Source organism: Sturnira hondurensis, unplaced genomic scaffold, assembly GCF_014824575.4.
Source record: "Sturnira hondurensis isolate 20B ecotype Veracruz unplaced genomic scaffold, ASM1482457v3 Scaffold0004152, whole genome shotgun sequence".
Classification (NCBI taxonomy): Eukaryota; Metazoa; Chordata; class Mammalia; order Chiroptera; family Phyllostomidae; genus Sturnira; species Sturnira hondurensis.
In genome coordinates, this window is record NW_028076783.1 from 9,328,559 (window position 1) to 9,340,752 (window position 12,194).

At 40.9% G+C, this 12,194-nt stretch overlaps 1 protein-coding gene and 1 non-coding gene across 7 annotated transcripts in view; both read left to right on the forward strand.

Moving 5' to 3' along the window:
- Positions 1-12,194, forward strand: part of PPP2R2B (protein phosphatase 2 regulatory subunit Bbeta) — a 434,480-nt gene that overhangs the window by 303,194 nt on the left and 119,092 nt on the right. The gene's annotated exons all lie outside the window — the stretch shown is intronic.
- Positions 10,623-10,752, forward strand: LOC118986228 (small nucleolar RNA SNORA36 family). Its single transcript, XR_005066329.1, has one exon. It is a non-coding gene; the product is annotated as a small nucleolar RNA SNORA36 family (small nucleolar RNA).

The following is a 12,194-nucleotide window of genomic DNA, read 5'->3' on the forward strand; positions in this document are numbered from 1 at the left end:
TGTCATTCCTTTATCATGATGGGCCTCTGGCGGTACTGCATAAAAGCAGTATTTCCCAGGGACCTTATATAGTCAGAAATCTGGAGACACAGTGAAGCATTTCCCTTTACTCCACACTAGAATAAGTTAACCAAGTTCAGGGCTCTTATCTATAAGTGCCCTGAACCTATAGAACTAGAACAGTACCTGGCATATACAAGGTGCTCAGAAAATATCTGTTGATTGAATTGTGGGTGAACCTCTTCCTTAGAGGTTTTTTGAGACTTTAATTTGCCCAGATGAGTTCCCAAGATGGGAGATAATGTATAAGCTATTTCCAAAAAGTGATTTTTTTCACCCAAGGAACAGCATCTTGAGGGACTGGTAATTTTATAGGTTATATTTACAGAACTTGGCTCTAAAGCATTTCTGTGTAGCACTGTCCATTCTCCTGTATCCTCTACCCTCAGATTAAATAGAACTGGAGAAGACTCAGGATAAGTCATGAATTATGGGTTCACTTTTGGGTGAGAGGCTATTCTCCAAGCATGGGCTTGGGTCAGTAGAGGGGCCAGCCTTCAGCTGTGAAATTGACTCATTCTACACTTTTTGTTAGCCAGTGGAGACAAGTGTCTTGAGACCATGTGGATAAAGGGGCTAAGTCCTTGCCTGATGCCTTGTAGAGGTATCAGTTTCCAGGGTATGCCAGCGACCAGCAGCTGCTAACTCAGATGCCTCCAGAGGCCAAGTAACATTGAAGATGACAGCAGAGAGGTAGAGGAAACCCTCAGGAAGATGATTAAGTGACATTCAACCTCAAGGTAGGGGCACAGAAGTGGAAGTTGAGGGAAACTCAAGGTCTTGTGTCCTGCCACAGGAGCCTGCCAGGAGTGGCCATGTGGGAATGCCAGCCCAATGGTGCTGGTCTTTTTATTTTTCTACAGAAACTGACAGTTTGAATTTATTTTGAAATCTTCACCTAAGTATATGTTTTTATTGATTTTAGAGAATGAGGAAGGGGAGTAGAAAGAGAGAGAGAGACACGATACGAGAGAGCAACATTGATCAGTTGCCTCCCATATTCACCCTGACTGGAAATTGAACCCATGGCTTAGGTATGTGCCCCAATTGAGAATATAGCCTGCCACCTTTTTGGTTACAGGACAATGCTCCAACCAATTGAGCCACCCAGCCAGGGAGAAAAAAATCAGGATTTTTAAAAATTATATGAAACTTCACAAATTTTAAATGTTGGCAACTTATTAAAAGAATTGGAAAACTTCGTATGGGCTAGCTATGTGGTGCAAAAAAAGCCAACTCTGCTGGTCAGATGGGCCAGCCTCTGAAACCCATGTCCCCTGGGCTATCTGGCCCCACACTGTGGAGTTATGAAGACTGGCTCTGCCTCCTCTGGAATCCAAAGGAGTAATTCTTTTGTAGAAATAACAACACATTGCCATATTAATCGAGAGTCTATAATGTGCTAGGAATTTCCTTACCTTTCTTATCTCATTTAATCTTCATAACTCCCCTCCAGAGTGGTACTGTTATTCTTATTTTCCAGAGAAGGAAACTGAGGTTCAGAGAATTCAAGTAACTTGTCCAAAGGCACGTCCGTTATAAATGGCAGAGCTGAATGGCCTCTCTCCGATGTCTAAAGTGATGCTGTTAACCATTCACTGTATTACTTCTAAATAAAGCAGTATTAAAATAAAATAAACATTTATTTAATGCTCGTATGTGTTGGGCACCATTCTAAAGGCTTTGCATAAATTTTCTCATTTAATCCTTGGCATAAGCCCTCCTCATTTTACAGAGTAGGTAAGTGTTGGGGAGCAAGATGTTAAGAAATATAGGTAAGATGAGCCAGCTAGTAAGTGGTGAAGCTGGAATTTAAATTGTGGTTTGGAGGAGACTGCTATTGACTACCTCCTAGAATTATTCCCCCAAACAGTCCCCTCAGTTAGGCATATAGAAGGTACTCAGCAAGTTGTTTTCAAATGACAGCAAACCTCATTTTCAACTGTGGACACTTTGGGGATTCTAGACCTAAGAGTGTGGTTGGTGCCCTTGGGTAGCTGCTATTCCAACCATTATTCCAAGTGACTCACTCCTGTCACTCATGCAGCTTTCACTGTGTCACTTCACTAACTCCAGGCATTCAGAGCACAGACTGACAGGCTCTAGAAGCTGGCACAGCCACTAATGAACTATCTAATCCAGAAATCCCTTTTCAGGGATCTGGCAGTCCAATTCAAACTGAACATTTGACTGAAATAGTTCACTGGGTCAGACTTCTTGGCATAGAAAGATCTTCCCACCCAGTTTCTGGTGTTCTTTCTTCCTGCAAATTGAAAGGGCAGAAACTGGCTAAGACAGGGGCTTGAATTTAAGAATCAGGAGGGTGTGTATACATTTCACAATGCATGTGTTTTCAGGTATAGGATTAGTGAAGGAGAATTAAAAGAATAAGGTAGGCTTTCATTGGTTTTTAAATTTTCATTGTCTCACACGTCTGCTACACCCAGTTTGACTGGAAGCCATGTGTGTGTGTGTGTGTGTGTGTGTGTGTGTGAATAATATTAGAAAAAGGATTTGAACCCAAGTGACCAGGAAACAACTATTAACAAACATTCTAGAAAACTATTTTCATTGAACATCGATTGTGTGTCTGCTATGTGTCAGACCTTGGGCTATGGGCCAGGAGGACTGTTACAATGAAAAAATCAGCTATGACTCCAGCCCTAGTGAATTTTGCAGTCTTCTAGGGAAGTAGAAATTCAGAGTCAACCCACAAACAAACATGGAATAATGAATTTTGATAGATGCTTTAAAGGAGGAAAAGAACAGGGTACTGTAGTACTGTAGAGAGCAAGACAGCATGTCTTTTGAAAAGGTCTCACTCAGGAAGTGCTGCTTAAGCTGCAGTTTTTAAAAACTGAAGAGATAGATGTTAGCCAAGGGAAAGGCGGGTGAGGGAGAGTAGTTTAGGCAAAGAGAGTAGCGTGTTTATTTTCCAGACCCAGAAGAAGTCGGAAGAGGCATGGCATTTTTGAGATTTTGAAGGCAAACTGGTGGGGTGAGAATGGAGGGGAGGGAGGGTCAGGGCATGATTTAAGATGAGACTGGAGCAGTAGGAAAAGGCTAGGTTCACAGCATTTCCTTAGCAATATATTCCCCAAAAGCTGTTTTATCCCAAGGCTTCCTCAGAAGCTTCTTGTACATTTCACTGTGAAGAAGAGGCTAGGAATATGAGATTGTGGGTCGTGCTGATCTGTTCCTTTTATTGTGTGATAAAATATTGACATTTAATTCCTGTGGACTTGGCAAGAAGTAATCAATGCATCACAATTAGAGTTAAGAACTGGCTATGGTATGGGTTGGAGAGAAAGGAATTTTGCTACTGCAGTTAATACAGGGTGGGGAAAAAGTAGGTATACTGTTGTTTATATGGAAAATAATACAATAATTAATAAATAATAATACTGTAAGAATAAACTCTATATTTCAGGCACTCCCAACTGTAACCCTACTTTTGCCCAACCCTGTAAGTATTGGCTTATTTGTGCCCTAAGTTTTTCTGTGCTCTCCAAAAGCCGGTAACTTGGGTTGTTGGAATCAGTCCTTACAATGTCTCCAAAAATAGAGTCCTTAGAGACATAGAAATATGACCCCATTTTCACTCCTCACCCATGTGCTTGGCATGGAGGAAATGGTTCTGAAATGGCTTCAGTACTTCATTTCTCCAGGACTGGTTTTGTTTGAGATGTTCCAGGCTATGAGCCTCTATAGTAATAAATGATTTTTAAAAAATAAGCTGTGTTTTTTAAAAATGGAGCATGCATAACTTTAAGTTTAGGGGAGAATTGTCATATGCATTACACAGGCCAAGAATTGACTATCCCATGAAAATCCTAAATCTCCACGTGGGGACCATTTATGTCATCTTTGCTCTGCGCAGAATGAGATTCTAGATACTGATAAAGATGCCATCTGTTAAATAAAGATGATTCTGTCTTCAAGGAACTTATAATCTAGTTAAGGAGACAGTACACATACACTACCTTCAAGCCATCTGCCAACATTTTTACTATAATCCAATATACATAAGTCATGTCCTGTTAGAAGGTATCAACTAGGTGAGTGAAGTTTCACATAGAAACTTTCCTTACTTGGTTTCTAAAAGAGACTAATTTCCAACTAGATTTTCCCTTGGAAGGGAGGGGAAAGAGGATAAATACTAAGAGAACAAATTCTAGGTGAAGGAATTCACTTGGCAGAGTTGAACATAAGTAAAATAGGGGCTTCGTCAGTAATGAAATACATTTCAGGAAGGAAAATAGGGCAAGGACACACAGAAGAGAAAGAGGCACAGGTAGATATGAAAAGTTAGAATTGTAGAATTGTGAAGAGGGAGGGATTTTTTTCAATCAGGGGAGTTCATAGAAAGCTTCTTGGAGTAGTGCTACTGGCCTGGAAGTTTTCATGCATCCATTTTTTTATTCACCCATTCAACAGGAATTTAGGAATTGTATGCAAACCTCCTAAGTGCAAGTTTCTATGCCAAGTCCCCAGACTGAAATAGTGAAGAAGATCTTGCCCTCAGGGAGCATACTCTCTAGAATAAGATGTCAGCATGGACAAGTAATGGGCAGAATATCTTAGGGGACTGAAATGCCATGAAAGTTGGTCAGCAAAGACCATATTTGCTCAGGAAGACTGAAGAGTTCGACTTGGCTAACATGTCAGGTGTGTGATAAGGAGGAAGAGTTAAGGTTGAACCCAGAAGATTCACTCTACCATGCTAAGAAATAAAGCTTGTAATTAAGAGTGAAAACTTCAGAAAAGATCAGGAAAAAACCCCAGAAATGATAGATGAAAGAGAGTAGGGAGAAGAAATAATAGCAGGCAGAGGAAAAAGAAATGAGACCCAAGGGAGGCAGCTCAAGAGCATGGGCTTTGAAATTAGAGTTGGGGTACAATCCTAGCTGCACTACTAACTGGTCTCCCAAACTTAGGCAAGTTATTTAACTTCTCTGAGCCACCATTACTACACTGGAGAAGTAGGGGACGATACTGAAATCATGGCTTTGAATGACAATGAAGTGGCATGATATAAAACACAAAGCACAGATCTTGGCCAAAGTAGGTGTTCAATACATGGGGAGATAATGTAGGCTAAGGAAGAGATATGTGTAAAGAGCCCAGTACTATGTCTGCCATGCAGCAGGCCAGTTCAGTGAATAGTAGTCTCACAGAAAAATTGTGCTTTTCTGTTTATCCAAGATCCAGCACAGTGTTCCACAGTTACTAGGAGCTCAAAGTGTTTGCCCAGTAGTGGACATACAAGTGTCACATTATTTGGGCTAGAGATTTGAATTTTGTGGTCATTAGCATATGGATGGTACCTAAAGGTACAAGACTGCCATGACAGAAATGGCCCTGAAATACGTGTAAAACATTTGTTTTTGTAAATTGCCTATTTTAAAAGCAGTTGAAGAACTTGTTATTTTCAAGGCTGTTGTGAATCATTTTTCAAAGAAAATTACATTACAATATATCTTTTGAGTAAATCTCTTGATCCTGTGTTAGAATTTCTTCATGTCAGGTGCAGTTATATCAGGTGAAGAGAGTTATAACTAAATTACAAAAAAGGGAGAAGAAGAAAAGTTGTGCTTTTCTAAATGTAGAAACACTGGTGTTCTGCTGAGACTAGAATATCTTGAGGCCAGGTTAACAGCAAGCTAATTCCAGGAGCCTTCTTCAGGATAGTTATGGTTCTCTTAGTCCCACTTTAATCAAGGAGTACGTGGCTAGAGACTTTTTCATTAAAGATGGACTTCCTGGAAGGGATTGCTACAAATCACTGGGAGAGTTCCCAGCACCCTCACCTGGGTCTGGCCATTCTCAAGATGTCAGAAAATCTTCCACAGGGCAGGATGAGAGGGGAGTATTTTTCTCCTCTGACAGACTTGTTTTTTTCTATAATAATAATAATAATAATAATAATAATAATAAGAGGAGTGATGGTGAAAGTTACTCAAGAAAGTCCATAAGGAGGTCAGGCTCCCTGTCTCACCATTTTTTAAGTATAAACAACTAAGCCGCCTCTTGTCTGGTAGGCAGATAGGAGGTAATGGACCTGGGAGCAGAAGGAATAGAGTCCTTTCTGAGAGAGAGAGAGAGAGAGAGAGAGAGAGAGAGAGAGGAGGGAGGGGGGAGGGAGGGAGGGAGGAATGAAGGAAGGAAAAAGAGGGAAAAGGGAGGGGAGAAGAGGAAGGGAAAAACAGAAGAAACCAAGACATTGTTTTTTGCTCATAGTGATCACATGGATCTCTGAAATACTGATTTAGGGGAGAAACTCTTACTAGATATTTGGAGAATTTTGTGAAGATAGGGCTTCAATAGCATTTTTCTTCCCATATCTACCTTTTGACTGAGGATAGAAGTTGACCCTGTACAGATTTTATTTCAGCTATTAATGGTGGACCTGTCCTGGTTACTGGTTTATATATCCATATATGTATTTGTTTACTTATTCATTCATTTATTTGGCAATTCCATTCTCTTTCTTTGCCATTACTCTTTCCCTGGCTGTTGAAACTTTCTCATTGGCATATACACCTGCTATCATTTCTATGATCTTATAGCAATGCCCGACTTCCTTACTATCTTCCACCTCATTTCTTTGCTACTCTTTTCAGCAAAATGGCTTGAAATGTCATCTGTACTAATTGCCTCTAGTTCCTTTGCTCCCATTTGTTCTGAAACCCACTCCAGTCCTTTCACCCCGACCCTCCCACAGAAACTAGTCAAAGGCAAGGGTTACCTCCATGATTCAAATCCAAAGGTCACAGAAGCCTTTTGCCCACTTTTTGGCAGTATTTGACATATTTGGTCACACTCTCCTCTGCATTCCACTAGGCACCCAGGACACCAAGCTTTTTTTTATTTTTTTCTTGCCATGGGCTGCTCCTTATTTGTTTTTTTTCCTGATTATTCTTCTTTGCCCAGCCTTTCAGATGTTGGATTGCCCCAAGTTCAGCTCTTTGTCTTCCCTTCCTGTTTTCATACACTCACTCCCTGAGATCTCCCACAGTCACGTGGCTTTAAATACCACCTGGAATGATCCTAATGGCTCCCACATTTGTATCTCGAACTTAGAGCCTGCTCCTGGACTCTGAACTCTTGTTTCCCGTGGTCTACTAAGCACCTTTGCTTCGAACCTCTCAGACTGCCCATGCCTAAAACTGAATGTCTGGTCTTTTCTCCAAAACACCCATTTCACCTTCAAACTTTCAACCTTAAGGACAGCAATTCCACCATGCAAATCAATAGGGCAAAAACCTTGAATTCATCCTTGATTTTCTCCTTTAATACCCCATAATCAGTCCATCGGCAAGTGCTGTCAGGTCAACTCTCAGTATGTATTCAGAGTCTGAACACTACTCTACCTCCACTGCCAATGCTGTGGTCCAAGTCACCATCGTGTCTCACCCAGCTAATCCAGCACCACCCCTGATCCTACCTCATCTCTCTCCAGCCTATTCTCAGCACAACAGCCAGACCACTGCTTGTAAAATACCGGACTTCACCATCCCTCTATTTGGTACCCTCCCACACCTTCCATTTCAGTTGTTCTCACTTTTTAAAATTTCGACCAAATGTGTACATAACATGAACTTTAACCAGTTCTGAGTGTGCAGTTCAGTGATATTAAGTACTCTCACATTGTTGTGCCCATCTCACTTTTGGTAAAACCAAAGTGCATGGTCCTCAAGACTCTGTATTATTCAGATCTCTCATATCTCTTACTTCATTTTCCCCTTGTTTGCACTCTCCAGCTACCCCAGTCTGCTGACACACACATGTTTCACTCTTAGGGTCTTCCCTTTAGTCTCTAGAGCACTCTTCCTATGGATGCCTACGTAGTAAGCTCCCTCATCTCCTTCCAATCTACTCTGTGGTTGGATGGGCTTTAAAATCTAAGAGTCCCTCCTACTTCTGGCACTCTTAATCTCCTGTTCTGAGCTGTACTCTTTTCCCATAGTACCTAACATATGATGCAGTTTATTGCGTTCATTCATTGTCTTTGCTCCACAAGTAAGTTCCATAGGACAGATAGTTTGCCTATTTTATTCATTGAATGAGTAAAATATTTACCCAATATCTGGAATAGCACTTGACACATATAGCAGGGGCACTCAGTATTTGAGTGTATAAATGGAATTATGAATGAGTCTATCAACATTTAATCTTTACTGATTTTTCTAAATTTTCTATTATTCATGGGCATCTAAACTGCTACCTGAACATGAAAGAAATATAATTATCTAAATATTCCATTTTCAGTGAATAGAAAAAAGTAAGGGTGTCGTACTTTTGTCTAATGAGTATTTATTAAAGGTAGGGTCTGGCTAGTGATGAAAATCAGCAATAATTTATTCAACCTTTTATTGTTTACCTACTTTATATAGGCTATTGTATTTAGGGCTTTAAAACATGCGCATCATCCAAAGAAAGAAGGGGGTGAGGAAAGGAAGGCAGGAGGGAGGGAGGGAAAAAGGAAGACATACATGGCGAGAAATATTAAGTGATTCATAGAATTGTAAGTGGCATATTTGGTTCTAATACTTTCTGTTTTCTTTGCTAAAACCACTGAAAAGCTATCATAGCATAATACTGGCAAACTGTGAGCGGCAAATTAATGTTGTTTGGCATGGAAACCTCATGATTTTAGAGAAGAAAATCCAAATCCTTTTCTACTGTATTCTTCATTTATTTCTTTAGGCCCATCAGAATTTAGCAGGGGACATACTGCATTTAGTGTTCAATTTGTCCTTTAAAGATACAAGAGATTTCTTGACTGCAGGGATATGGGTAAGATTCCATAGGGTGAGTTTTCATACATCAAAACTGGGATTTTTATTCTGTGGCTGAAAAACTTCATCATAAGGTCTTTGAACAAACTGTTCCCCCCACATTTGTACTGTATCCCAGTCTCTCATAAATTTCCAGTCTCTTTACTGAAAGCTCCTTGAAGGCAAAGACCAGAATGTGTTTTGTTTATTAGCATATCTCTGGCTCCCAGCCCAGTGACACCCACAAAATAGGTGTCCATTTAAGAGATTCCTGGAATCATAGGCCTATTTGCTTAACACACTTTTCTTAATACACTTTGAACTGTCTGATTGCCACTAACATGCCTGCTCCCACGTAGCACCATATTGTAGTTCCCTCTCTTCACCAGCCCAGCTGCTCTTTTCTCTCCCTGTGGTTCATACGACCCTAATTCTTTGCCAATTCTGCAAAGGCTTTTTAGGATAAAACCTGTTATTTACTGATCAATCTATCTAGTTCTCAATTTATAAATACTCTTTTAAACAAGAATTTCCCCTTGTCTTGCACCCCTTAAAATATTTTCTTTTGTACTTAACCAGCATAAATATTTTATTCTTTGTTACTTTTCTTTGTTCAGGGAAACTAGTCTGTATGCATTGGTCCACTTTGATATGGGATCTCTTTGGCTCTCATTCAATATCTACTAAAGAAAAAATAATTAAGAACCATCTGTTATATCTTAAAACACTCATCTAGGCACTGAAGGCTCAATAATGAATACATTCAATATGGAGTCTGTGATTCAAAGACTGAGAAAGGCATTGAAACTGATTCCGTTACCACTGGGCTGAGTGCTGATGGTAAGGGGCAATCACTGTAGTGAAGAAGAAGGGCTGGTGAAGTCAGGCTGCACCATGAGGGGAGTTCTCTGGCTTTGGGAAGAAGTCATGCAGGGCTTTCCTAAAGAAGTGATATTAGAACCAGCCCACAGACGGGGGAATTTTAGCTTCCACAGTGCAGATGCCATGCCTCACTGGCCTCAGAGCATCTGGCACCATGACATTTTTTACCAAAGGCATGACAAACAGACTCCATGGTAAGTGTGTTTGGGCTGCACACTGCCTGCCCAAGAGCCCCTGTTCCCCTGCAAATGTGATGAGATCCTCCATTTTGGACCTGAAGTCCCACTGACTTAGGGGTCAATGGTAGATGCCCCATGTTGTGTAGGTAATAGATCCAAATGACTGGCAGAGTTTGCATTGCCTGAGCAGTTAATTACTCCTCTGCTTTCTGAAAGAGTGGATGACAGATGGCAGACACCTTGACGGCAGATTCCACTGTAAGCCTCACAGGCTTGTGGTTAGTAGGCAAGTCTGGACTGCAACCAATTTCCCACTAGATTTTTCTATACTTAGATGATTTAAAAAATTTAAAACTCCTTTGCCTCTTAGGCAAGTTTTATTCCAACTACGGGAAAATTCTCTCTTTCCAGCTTCTTTGTTGCAGAAACATGTTTTGAATGAAAGGCAATCTCCATCTACCCACATGGCCTGGATTGTCTCAAACCCAGTTAGTGCTGGAGTTTGGTCAGCATAGAGAAGCTGTGTGCATTTTAATGGGAACAGCATGGCATTCATTACTCACCTGCTTCCTACCATCTGGATTGTCACAGCTCAGCAAGCGTAGTGGGCTTCCTGCACACTACCAGGGAGAACTTGGCTCCTAAGGAAGTCAAGACTCTAGGTCCCTTTGAAATCATAACTTTACGATGGACACCATGATTAATTGAGGGGGGCATGCTATCCCAATAAGCTGCTTTCATATTTGGATAGTCAAAAAGTAATGCACCAAGTTGGAACGATGAAACACAGGCTAGGGGAGATGGTTGAATAGAAAGCACTAATCTATTCATTTACCTCACAGTCTATAAAAACAAAAACAAAGAAGTAATGCACCATTTCCACACAGTGAAAGGGAGATAAACCACCTTGATACCTGTACTGGGAACCAGGCAAGTGCAGAAGAAATTGATTGGGTGGTAAAGTGAAGTGAAAATGTGCATGTGAGAGTCTGCATGGATATTCCAATTCAACATGCAACACTAATCTGGTCCCATGTGAAGAGCTGTGAGGAAAACAAAGATGGAAATACATGTATATTAGTGTGCATTTAGATGCAAATGACAGAAAACCTGTGATTTAGCAGTAGCTGAAACTAGATTATCTATTATTTAACAACTCCAAACATAGGCTATCTCTGAGGTAGGTTTTTGTAGCTCAGTGCTATCATTGAAGACATTGTCCTCTTTTTCCATGTCATACTCCAGCCTCTTGGCTTTTTAAACTCTTTAGATTTAAATCACCTCATGGTCACATGATGGCTTCTATAACTTTACATATCCTGGTCAGACATAACCACACATAGAGGCAGGAAGCAAGGAGCAGTCAGTATGGCCAGAAGGGGTCCCCTTACTTGTTTTCTTCCTTTTACACAGGGAAGAAAAATCTCTCCCAAAAGTTCTGTCCTCTTGTCCCCTAGAAGACATTCCTGCATGCTCCACTGGCCAGATCTGGGTCACACAGCCACCAGTAGCCACAAGGGAGGCTGGGAAGCAAGTATCTGCATTTTTCGGCCCCTATAGTAGGAGGTAGGCAAGGGCAAAAGGCTCTGGCTAAAAGTACAATACATTAACTGCCCTCAGTGATGTTGGTGTACAGGGGCAGACTGACATGTAAACCATGCCCATTTGCTAACACTGTGCTTGTGGTTAAATCAAAAGGAGCAGTTGTGATAAGATATGGGGACCTGAGGATGTTGGAGCCTTCTACCTACTTCCCTTCTATCATATAGGAGGAGTACACCACCAGGTTCAAGTTAAGACCACTATGCAAAGAGTTAATTGTATTCAAACGAAAGGTAAAGAATTCAATATCTGAATCCCAAACACTGGTTGGATGACAAGGGAGTAAGTCTGGATCAGAAAGTGTGTATTACTCACCAAAGGTCAGGATAGCAAGCTTGTATCATGTGTGCCACCACCCTCCATGCCCAGGGCATACATGACTAATTGATCACTACACTCTCCCATCAAGCCCAGCTGTGACCTCAGGACTCTTCTTAATAAACAGCTTCGCACAATAGATCAAAATTGGTCAGCAAGATTAGGTCTATTTGTTATCATTACTCAGAACTTTATGTTTACCACTCCTGTCACCAGGACCAAGCTAAAGGAATGAGAGAAGTAGGATCAAGCTAAGAAGTGAATGCTGCTAAACCAAAGACTCAAACATAGTCCCATTTAAAGACAAAAGGTAGAGAGCTTCATGCATAAACCTAGTTAGTGATTGGCAAAGGTGTATTGATGAACTGAGCTT